This window comes from Corapipo altera, unplaced genomic scaffold (genome assembly GCF_003945725.1).
Source record: "Corapipo altera isolate COAL_440 unplaced genomic scaffold, ASM394572v1 61242, whole genome shotgun sequence".
Classification (NCBI taxonomy): domain Eukaryota; kingdom Metazoa; phylum Chordata; class Aves; order Passeriformes; family Pipridae; genus Corapipo; species Corapipo altera.
Genome location: NW_020885007.1, coordinates 43622 through 55867, shown reverse-complemented (window position 1 = coordinate 55867; position 12246 = coordinate 43622). Strand labels below are relative to the sequence as shown.

Genomic DNA, 12246 nt, shown 5'->3' with positions numbered 1-12246 from the left:
GCAGTTACAAACCTATAAAAGGCAGACTGAAACTTATTGAGGTGTGTACCTTGAAGGAGCGGAGGTCTCCTCAGGCCACCCAGCGCTGTTTTGCTTTTTTGATTTTTATATAAATCTTTAATAAATTTTTACTACTATATTTAAACCTAGTGATGATTCTACTTATGACACAGCTAAGGAACAATATCAGTGGAAAAACTCCACCTGAGATTCAAATTTCACAACCTTCACACAAGGCTGTAATAGAATACCAAATTTTTGTAAGAATCTCTTATTTAACCTCAGTCCTAATACCTTCTTAAAATCTCGACACCGACGGAAAGCATTTTTAAGTTTACACAGTTACACATTCATGTAGTTTTTCTCTTTCACACAATCTTTTTTCATACACTCTTACATGACCACCTCAGTCATCCATCATTCACACACACATTTTCAAATAGTCATTGGCTGTGCACTTCTTATCAGTTTCATAATTCAAAGGAAATTTATGGCATAGCTGCCAACAGCAATCTGTAAATCCTGCATAACTCTCCATGTAAAAGAAAAATACAGCAAGAAAGAACAGAATATTATCTTGGAAATCTTCAACCCTTCTCATAGAGCAATGATATTCTGTCATAAAGGCAATAAAACTACTTTTGCAGGGGGCAAGACTACCCCCTTCGTCTCATCGTTCTGTCTGCAAACCTTCTACCCGCACCCCTCCCCCTGGGGGAAACAGCCAAATTTCATGTAAGAGAAGCGAAATGGCAAACTATAGGAGATTCCTAACAACCTTCTGCAATATACAAAAAGCTAAGCACGGATGTTGCGTTATTTCTAATCTTGCTTCAAGGGATTTTTCGTCAGTCTCCCTTTCTGTTTTTGAAGAAAACGTTTGAGAATGCCATGAGCACGCTGCATGCGTAACACCTATTGCTGTAAACACAGTGCAATCTTATTTGATTTATAAGTTGGGGTATTGTTAGATTTAAGTTGTTTTTCCCTTTTCCATTTTTTTCCGTCTTTTGCCCCCGCCTCCCCCATTGCCGAAGGACGAAGGAGGGGGAGGAGGGACCGGGCTCACCAAGAGAGATCAGCAGAAGGAACTTAACAACTTAATCACAGGGTCTGCTTAAGAAAAGACAAAACATAGGAGAGGGAGAAAACAACTGCAAACAGGCACGTTTCAGAGAGGGGGTGATTGGAGTAACGAGGAAAAAAGATAAACAGCTTTCCCCCTCCCCCGACTGCACTCCCCGAAGCCGTTGCTATCGTTATCAACTCACCGCTCTAGGAAGAGGAGCGGCACCAGGGAAAAAACACTCGCTGCAAAGAAGGGAAGGGGAACGCACACCCCCCGGGACCACGGCGGCCAGCAGCGTGGGGGAAACAGAGCCCCCCCCGGCGCCCGCCGCGCCCGGGGCCGCCGGCGTGCACGCACGCGGGCGCACCGCTCCGAACCGGGGCCATGCACGGCGCTGCGACCACTGCCACTACCCCGCCGCCCGGCACCGCCCCATAGGCACCCGCCACAGGCAGACAGACCCAGCGCCGACACGGGTTCACTCAGCACGGCGGCGGAAGCACCCAGCGCCGTGAATACAGCCACAAACCGTGCCACGCAGTCCCGCAGCACAGTTCAGATAAAAAGCAAGAAGTTTCTTAAGGTGGAACTCAGTCACAGTGTTCGTAAAGTTCGTCCCCGGTCCATCAGCAGCACTTTCACGCCGCAGCCGCCGTCTCCGATCGTCCTGGATATGCACTGCCGAGACGCTAGCACCGCGTTCATTTTGGCAGGGCCGCTCGGTTGTCCCCGGCCCCGCTCCGTGATCTCTGGTCCCGCTCCGACTCCCTTCAACTCCGCTCGACTCCCTTTTTGCACGATTTCTCCGTATGATGGTATCTAGTAGCATTCTAATGTCCTCAGACTGTGCTTTAATGTCTTTTACTGTTCCAGATAACAATCGCCAAGTTGTAAAGAGGGAAGCAGCAACTTTTTCTCCCTTAGAGGCAGCAGTAAAGAACTTATCACTAAGTTCTTTCCAAGTAGAGATAGTAAAGACAGTTACGGCATTTGCTTCAAATCCCTGACCCTTACACGAAAGCAGCATCTGTCGCAAAGCCAGTTCGTCTAATTTTTCTTTTTTAAGCAGGATAGACTTGTTCTCGGTGGCTCACCTGTCCAGGTTTCTTGTCTGGCCGACCTGGCAGCTTCTTCACTGCTCTCATGCTACACCGAGCTCCGTTCCCACGGCAAAACCTCCCTGCCGCCCGTATCGGCTTCTCTGCCTTCCGAAAGTTACGAAGACGCAGCATCGCGTCGGAGTCACCAAATGTCGTTGTTGGGACGGACTACGACATGTAATATTCAGCAAGAAAGTTTATTGGAAAGAATAAGGAAGCAACAGCAGCCACGGGCTGCTGTTTACAGCCTCTTAAATACAGCTCTTTTGGTACACGTATAACACACAGATAGGTCAGCTTACATACACAAACTACAATTCTCACAGCTAATAGGTAGATTTTAGCTGGACTTTCTCTGGACTTTCTCAGTCCTACTTTCTCACAACATTTCTGTGCACCTGTCCCTGTTTTCCTTTGATGTTTATATTTTTCTCAGTCACTCTGTTCAAAACAAGTCCTCGTTCTCATGAGACAGTGTTCCCTGTTCCCACGGGACAGCTGTCTCCTGCTGCTCCTCTGTCCGACGGATTAGTGGGAATGGGGGAGACCTCCAGGCTTTAGGCTGCTAGCCCATTACCTGCGAGGTGAATGCACTTCCCCCCGCCCCAGCACGTGGCCCTGCGACCCCGCAAGGAGCACACAGACCACCAGGGAGGGACGGACGAAAGAGGAAGTTTATTGTGGGGTAGGGGTTTATAAGGCTTTCAGGAGGGTCAAAAGGGGACCAATCACAAGTTCAGGGTCACATAGAAAAAACCATCAGGTGAAGGGTCAACAGCCAATAGAAAGGGGTTAACAAAGGCCAATGGGAAACATCTCAGGACACCTTGTGTGGGAGCACAGGGAATGTTGGGAAGAAGATCAGTGACTCTGCAAAAAGGTAAAAGCCATTTTAAAACCTGTTTAAACCACCTTAAAAACTTCAGTTTCTGTAACATTTGAACTGTTTTCATTTTCTTCACTAATCCATCTCTGACAGGACTTCTTCCATCCTGCATATGGCAAATCCATTGCCACACCTCTGCTCTCTCAGGATGCATCAGTACGTTGTCAGGACCAGGGCCTCTATTCTCAACCAGTTTCTTGTTCCATACCAGGGGGCCCGGCCCAGCCGAGATTCCCTACATTACACGCTGGATCCAACAATGAAACTTGGTCGTTGCAACTCCGATGTCTGTTGGTTGAAGTGGTGGTCACAGTCCTGTCAAAGTGATGGTCTTGTTCCATCAGGGGTGGGGCAAACCCCCCAAACTCAAAGATTTGAGTTATATACACTCAAGCTTGGGTGGGAATGCCTAGTATCTCCTCTGGGGAGGAGAGTTTTACAATGGATGATATCACGGGACATGACAGAAGTCTCTGATACCTTCTAAGACGTTACAGCTGCCTATTATGTCAGCATCAATCATGGTCCATTATGGTTGAAAGAAAACTATACCTCTACCTCAACCTAGGAATTTTGTGGTCTCCTGACCTTTGTAAAGAACTGTCCCCTAATTAGCTAAGGAATTTGTGGTCTTGGACTTTGTAATTTTAGTTGTTTTTGCTATGTTTAGTTTAGTGTCAGTAAAATGAAGAAAAACCTGAGAAGATTAGAAAACAACTGAATCGTACACCTGAAGGAAATAATTTAGCAAACCTGCACACTCCAGAAAACTCAGTCAATAGAAGATTGTTTTGCTAGAGAAGTAAATTCAATAAAGAATTGTTTAAGTAAGAGGAGCCCTAGATTATCTTTAACCAAAGATAAATGTAGTGTCTTAGCAATGACTTAGAACAATCAGATAGAGGACTAGAGGTCAACAGAAATTAATCGCACATGCCTGGGAATGTACCAACGTGGACGAGTTCACTCAAAGGACACATGATGAAGACATTGGTGTTGACCCTGGGGAAGAAGTCAGACAACCTCCTCCCCAAATTATTTGCCAGAAAAAGAACACTAGATGGCAGCCTTACTCCACAAAAGAACAGCAAGATGAAATTGGAGAAAGAATCTCTGATGTCATGGACTGGGCAGGACTTTGGGAGGGAATTTCAAATGTTACAATGTATTTAAACCCCAAGGAACTGTATCTCTGTGGACATGTTATGACGTATCATTCCCACATGTCTCCAGCACGCTGCAATAAAGGAATGTCCTGATTCAATGGCACTTTGCTGTTGGATTTGATTCTTTGTTTCATGGTCCATCATCTAAGATGAATAGCCCAGGGTAAGTGTGAATGTTTTTTGATGCTCCCTGAAGGGGTTTTCATTTGCAGAGTCATAAAAAGGATTATACTATCTCAAAGGATTTGCCTCTTATCAACCTCTTCCCTTATCTGGAAATCCAGTTTGTAGCTTCAGATATGCACACCCTTCTGCACCTGGGATAGTTGGACAATAGCACCCCCTTATCTGATCTGAAGGTCCTTTCAGTAGGCATATTCAGGGCTTTACTGGATGAGCAGCTGTTTATTTGCAGTTTGAGAAAGGTGATGTTAACAATGTTTAAACCATTAACCATTTCAGTCTCTGACACAGGTATGGTAATTATGTTAATTATAGTATATGTATTTTCGTACTTAGCTGCTGGCATTTATCTGTGTGTACTTTTCTCATAGCGACTGAAGACCCACACCAAGACCTTAAACCATCTTGTCCGGGAGCTGCTTTATGCTGATGACGCCGCCCTTGTTGCCCACACAGAAACAGCCCTGCAGCGTTTAACATCCTGCTTTGCAGACGCTGCTGAGCTCTTTGGACTGGAAGTCAGCTTAAAGAAGACAGAGGTTCTCCATCAACCTGCACCTCAGGAAGTCCCCCATCATCCCCACATCACCATTGGCCAATCAGAACTCAAATCAGTCCAGCAGTTTAATTACCTAGGCAGCCTCATCTCCTCGGATGGTAAGATTGACGGAGAGATAGACAACAGGTTAGCAAAGGCATACAGTGCTTTCGGAAAGCTTCGTAAAAGAGTTTGGCGAAACAAACACCTGAAGAAAAGTACAAAGATCAGTGTTTACAGAGCCATTGTACTGTCTACTCTCATATACGGATCTGAATCATGGGTCATCTACTGCCACCACCTAAGTCTCCTAGAACGCTTCCATCAATGCTGTCTCTGCTCAATCCTAAACATCCACTGGTCAGATTATGTGACCAATGCATCTGTTCTAGAACAAGCAGCAGTCACAAGTATTGAGGCCATGTTACTGAGAACACAGCTGCGTTGGGCAGGGCACGTCTCCAGGATGAAGGACCACCACCTCCCTAAGATCCTGCTTTATGGTGAACTTACCACCGGCTGCCACAAGAGAGGAGCCCCGAAGAAAAGATACAAGGACTCCCTGAAACAACATCTCAGCCTTGGCCATATTGACCACCATAACTGGTCTACTCTGGCCTCCAATCGGGAGACCTGGAGACATACCATCTATAACGCTGCTGATGCTTTTGAGAAAGCACACAGGATCACCCTTGAGGAGAAAAGGCAACGCAGACAGAATCGTGCCTTGCAGAATATACCATCTAAGGAGTCTTTCTGCTGTGCCTTTTGCAACCAGACATGCCTATCTCGTATTGGCCTTTTCAACCACCAACGCACTTGCAACAAACGTGGGTAGAGCCCTTCCCAAATCTTCATTTGCGAAGCCCAGCCATGATGAGACTGGGACTTCTTTGTATATTATTCTTTATAAGCTCACAGGAAGACGTGGCCTTTGTCCCAAAGCATTTTAATATCTACATAGAAACAATAGTAAGAAACAAAAGGAGGGAAACAGAGAGAGAAAGGGTCAATGAGGTCTCAAAATTACAGTGAGTCACCTGAAAAACTCCTCATGTAAATAGCTTTGCTGTCCTGGTATGTGTCCAACTGTAATGTTTTTGTTCTCATGTAGAAGATGTTGTTTGTATAGTAGGAGAAGCAGACCTGGTTTTGGGGAGGGAAGCAGGACTCCTGGGTTTCCATGTCACTGTAATGAGTTTGGCAAATAAAATGAAACCTAGGACATACAATGTTTTTAACAGTATGTCTGAGGAATACAATAGCGTAGGAAAAATCCTTGCTTTTAATTTATGAAACGGCAAAAATACCTGCAGGTATTTTTTATTGCAACAAGAAATTCTTTATTGCAGTGCTGGGTGCTATCCCAAGTCACGTGGCCTGGAAAAAGCACACCGCCGTTTGGAAAACGCGCTCTTTTTGTACCCTCTTGGTTACATAAACTGTTAAATATTCAACAGGTGACAGGTATTTTACCTTAAAAGGTAATTTTTTGAACTCAGGAACGGGTGTTACCCTCCCTCCTGATTGATTGATGATGTACCCCTCTGTACATGTACAGAGGGGTCTCTCTGCCATGCGGCCGGGGTATATTTTTCCATTTTTATATTTGCCCTACCCCGACCGCAATGTTTCCCTGGCATCAGGCCCAGATGGGGCCTTTCACCTTACAACCTCCACAAGGCGCCTAAAAAAACCTTGGAATTAAATGAAAGAAAAGAAAATTCCACCACCCTCTGCTTTCCACTAATTTCATTTTACTTATAATAAAACCAGATTATTTATTTCTCATAACAGGAATTGATATTGGTGTTATTATCTGTTCTTTGGACTTTTCTGTCTCTAAAATTCCAGCAGATTCAGAGATATATGCAGGCTGTGGAGAGGATCTGCCTGTGATTTAGTTTATACTTCCCTAAGAAATCAATAAAATTTGATTGCAGATGACAATCAGTCAGCATAATGCATGTGTATACTCTGTCTTACATACAAATGTAATTGTGTGAAGAAATGCTGGTCCCAAAAATATGTATGAACAAAAAAATATTTTCACATGGGTCTTCCTGGAGAAATAGTTGTGAAGATGCACAAGCCTGCTAGAAGCAAACATCTGTCCAGAGACAGAAGAAACATTCATGACTGTTGTGAAAACTTGATGATCTGTGCTAAATCAAACTGCAGCAGTAGCAATCTCATGCTCAGAACTTTTTCATTGAAATTATAAGGCTCTAGGATACAAAGAAAGTGCACATCTTGCATCATAATCAAGTTCCCCCCTACCAAATCATAGCAATCAAAAATCAACCTAATAGACATCCTTCTTGTTAAACCACTGGATGCATCACGGTGTCCTTGCAAATGTTTTGAAAGCACTTCATGAAAGAGGATGAACCAATATGTAGGTCACTAGTCTCATACCTTCAACAGCGGCTGGAACCCTTGTTTTGTCACGGAGTACCTGTGGGGTCCTGGGTGGAACACTTGACCTCCTCTTTCCTGAGTCTGCCATCTGTAAACTGTAGTGCCTTTTTGTCTATGAGTGCAGCAATGGGGAACACACTAATGACTGCAAGATACTCATGAAATGGTGAAGGAAGCAACATAATGTGATGAAAGGTCTTTGTAATACACAGGGCTCCCTCTTGTTTTCTGATGAAAAATACTCCTACCTACTCCGTGCAGATACAACTGAGTTCATATATAAATTGCATCCATGTTTTTTTGGAGCACAAGAGCTACAGGTAGCTCACTTGCTATTTCTCTGTATGTGAGCACTGCCAGTTAAACTCTAAATGCTTCTGTCTCCTTCCTTAATAAAAGTGCTATTTGTAACTCCTTTGACTGCATTCCACCTGAAGGTCAGATTGTTTGTGTGAAGCGAGGCTATATTGTGTTTTGCTAAATAAAAAGCACATTTTTGATTCATAAAAACCACTCTTTTCTCTGCACAACATAATGGACAGACTTTACTACTCGCTCACAACAGAGACCTGAAAATTCAAGGAGTTCCAGAGAACAGAGATGACTGGAAAATTGGGAATGCATAGTAAGGTTATTCACATGCATGCAGGAAAGTAAAGAACATCCAAGTAATAAACAAAAATAAATACAGAATGTAAGGGCATTTATCTCCATTGAATGTTTAGCTCAGGTTTATGTTTGTATTTCTTGCAGCAACTCCTGCTCATCGAACCATAGAAGGTGTTGCTCAGGGCCCCATCCAACCTGGTCTTGAACACTTCCAGGGATAGGGCATCCACAAGTTCTCTGGGCAGCGTTATAGTGCCTCACCACTCTCTGAGTAAAGAATTTCCTCCTAATATCTAATCTAAATCTCTCCTCTTTTAGTTTAAAACCATTGCTCCTTGTCCTATCATTATCTGCACATGTAAAAAGTCAGTCTCCCTCTTTTTTACAATCCCCCTTTATGTATTGGAAGGCTACAATGAGAGACTACTATTGCTGAGACTACTGTTGCCTAAAAGAGATCGCAGAGAAAAAAGACTCCAGGCCAATTTAGTGTATAAGATAAGATAAAGAAAGTAGGTCCTTTAATCTCAGGCCTGAGGTCCAGGGAATACACATGACACGCACGCTCAGACAGTGGTTCTATGATTTTATAATAAGGTCCATCCAATCCCAATTTGTCCACTCCGGGTTCTGCCCCCTGACACGCTCCTTCAGGAATTGGGTTTGGGGTCTTTGGGACCCCTCTTCTTCATCTTCTTCCTCACAGCACGCACAGTTCTTGGAGTTCCTCCAAAGTTCTGGGCTTGAAGGTCACTGTGTCTGTGTGATATCTTCTGGTCCAGGCCTTAGGTTGTTTTTCTACAATTCTACCTTGAAAAGAAGACTAAACACGCTAACGGAATTTAGAGGGATTGATATGGATGTGTAACTACTATGTTAAGGGTAAGGGATATAATACAGTTACATTAAAATCTACATTCACTACACAACTACTTCTAAACTCTACAAAAGTTAAAAAAACCAAAAAGCTCTGAGGCATCAGTCCCCCTTTTAGAGATGGACAAAACTCAATCTTGTCCAATCTCTACCACCTATACTTAACATTGTTCCAGTAAGATGACTAACACCTACAACACTAACCATACAATAAGCTATTATGCAGATCTAACACTATATACAACTAACATGAATAGCTGTTTTATCCAGGTTCAGATTTGGTAACCATGAAGTAAGTTTATAGAAGATATCTCTATAAACCTAATGAGCCATATTCAAGAATTGCCCAATGTAAGATTTAAACTTGGTGCCAAATTTCAACCTAATCCATAGTGCAAATCCAGCACTCATTTTCATTAAGAATATTGGATGCATTTTTACTAAAGCCAAATGTAAATTTTAGTTCTAAACCTAATCTGTAGTTACTGGTAGTATTAGATAGTACACATAGAAAAATAGTTCAAATATCATTTTAACAGTTTGTAACAGTTTCTATTGTTCGACTTGTCTCAGGAACAGAGGCCTTTTTCTCTCTGGGTAGCAAATCTAGGGTTCTTTGCCAACAACTCTGACCACGATGGAGATGGTCAGCTGAACTTGAAACGGTTCTTTCCATTTGGCTTGCAGGGGTTTCAATCCCACTGTTTAGCATAGGCTCAGTTTCTGGGCTGGAACAGATGAACAGGAATGTCCAGTCCCATAGGTCTAGATGACACGATGAATCTCTGCAGTTCCTGCAAAGTAGAACCTAAACCATTAAACAATTTTGCAGATTAACCTTCCCTTATGTGAATAGGGATCATGTTGTTTTCTGCCTTGGACTGTATGTGGATTTTTAATACGACCATAGACAAGGCCTCAACCCACATCATAGATGTTTCTTGACAAACCCTGATTATTTGTGTTTTATGAGTTGATGAAGTGTGATGCCTTAAGCCCCTAATGGTTTCTTATTTTTCTAATATTGGTAAGCCTTATAAGTTTTATAAGTAGTGGAAGTAGACTCTAAAAGCAGCATTCCTTGCATCCCTTTCCCTGTAGCACCCTTGTTTACACATTCCTTAACCCTCTTACCCCATTCTATGCTCCCTATATCACTCCTACCCCCGAATACAGCAGAAATGTTTAGTCTTTTGTCAAGGCAAGGCCTAGATTGTTGGCAGAACAGCGTATCAGGGCCTAAACCACAGAATACGGTCAAGAATTAGGTAACTATGTACCCTTTGTGCTCTGATGATGGTGAAGATGGGATGAGCAGAGGGTCCCAAAATGCACCCCAGACCCATTTTCAGGGGGTGGACCCAGGGCGGTCCAAAGTAAAGGCCACAGGGTGGACACATTTGGGATTGGATGGATGGTATTATAAAATGTAACATCTCAGGCACGGCCTGCGCGCGTCTTGTAACATCTTCTGCCTTGGCAAAATAAACCCTTTCTTATCTCACCCCTAATTAACTGCTCCGGGAGATTTTTTTTCAGCACCATAAATCCCATGGCGACAAGTGTAACTCTCTGTCCCATGACAATCTCACAGGAACCCCAAATCTTGGAATTCCTGCATCTTGACTGTGTGAGAAGAACTCGAGCTTTAGAAATAAAGACAAGACAAAATAAAATAAAAATTTAGTTATATTAGTGTGACTTTGCAAAATTGTAACTGCTTGAAAGAAGGTTGCTGCCCAAATTGTAGGCAATTAAGATAAAGTTAGCTTACATAAACAAAAGGGACTGTCAGGAAAAGCGGGAAAGACTTTTAACATGTAGCATTGCAAGGGAGACAGAAGGGGGGAGGGGGGAACCTAAGCTGTTTGAAATGATAAAACTTTATGTAACTACTCTATAATAATAAGGAGTTAGGCAACCAAATGTCTATTTAGATAAGGCAGACTTCGTAAAGAGTGTATATGATAGATAATTTTTGAAATTCACTGTATAAAAAACTGTTGTGTTTCTTTTCTCAGCAGACATGCACAGGCAAAACCCCCCTGCATCTCCCCGACCGTAATAAAAGTGTGCTTTTCTTTGAATCAATTTGGCGAACCAGGCAAGAGAAGACCTCTGCTCATCTGTGAAGACCCTCCAGAACCGGGGACCCTCTGTGCGCCCTGGGACATTACTCCGGTGAGGGTCCCTGGGCTCCTCCAGATGTGGCGTTTATTAATATAATAAATAATAAACTCACATGACCCAGTTGGTTGAGGGTCCAAACATCCAAATCCGTTTATTGGAAGCAAACAACACCTTTTATATGCACTTTAAAACAACACGATTCTCTTAACCAATTGCCATGGGGTACCCCAGTGCCCATGTGTGCAGGAGTACATTTGGGACTTCATTTCCCAGGATACTCCTTCCAGCATCCCTAAAACACTCCCCCTACATCTCCTCCAGTTTTATTATTATGACGAATCATAGAACAGTGCATATAGTAGAACAGTACATTTTTAAACCTTTTGAAACCTTTAACAACTACCAGTGTATCCCAGTGATCCAGCTCACTGCTTTACCTTGGTTTTTCAACAAACCTACTTATTTGAACTTTTATCTTTAACCTTTTGAACTTGCTTAATATAACTTGAATCCTTATTTTCCTAAGGGATGTAATGTAACTGGGATAAACAACAACTTTATTCATCTGAGGGTTTTTTTATGAAACGGGGTGGTACTTATGTAACTGGGAGAAACAAGAAACATTAACCTTTATTTGCCTAAGGGTTTGTGTAGAACAGGGAAAATTCAACTTTATTTCAACAAAAGGGTTTATTGTGGGATAAACATTATGAACTGAATTCTTCTAATGTGACCATGTGATTGAGGTAGTGTTACCTTTTTAAGGTTTAGTGTTTAAAGTGCTTGTACACTCACATAATTCTCTTTCATTCACACATACTGGCAGTCGCCTCACTCTTTCTTCACACTCACACTTATGACTTTATTAGGATTCTGTATTTTTGCCACACTGGTCATTGTCAGTAGTAATCATCAGTTATGTGTCTTTGTCTGCAGTCTCTTCAATTATCACTTCTGGTTCTTGCTCCTGCTGTGAAGGTGTACCTATATAAGGTTTGACACACCTGGAAGGAATCCATTTTAATTCTTTGCCTGTGGATATGCATGCATACCCCCTCCCCCATGTCACGAGGTCTACCAGTCCCATCCATTGCCCTGATATTAAGTCCTTTATCATGACTGGTGGTTTGTGAGAGGAAAATGCCTGAGGTCTATGTTGTCTTTCATACCTACTTTTTTCTGCACTCTCACAATTTAAAAAATGCATGACATATGTTGCCTTCCACAGACGTTCCTGTGGACTACAGATGGACTCCCCCTTTTTTTGT

General features: G+C 42.8%; 1 long non-coding RNA gene across 1 annotated transcript; it reads right to left on the bottom strand.

Annotated features, from left to right (window-relative positions):
• Positions 1 to 379: 379 nt before the first annotated feature.
• On the bottom strand, positions 380 to 8482 carry LOC113958797. Its single transcript, XR_003531628.1, has 3 exons — positions 8412 to 8482; positions 6775 to 6778; positions 380 to 390 (listed from the first exon to the last, which is right to left on the bottom strand). It is a non-coding gene; the product is annotated as an uncharacterized LOC113958797 (long non-coding RNA).
• Between the last annotated feature and the right edge of the window lie 3764 nt (positions 8483 to 12246).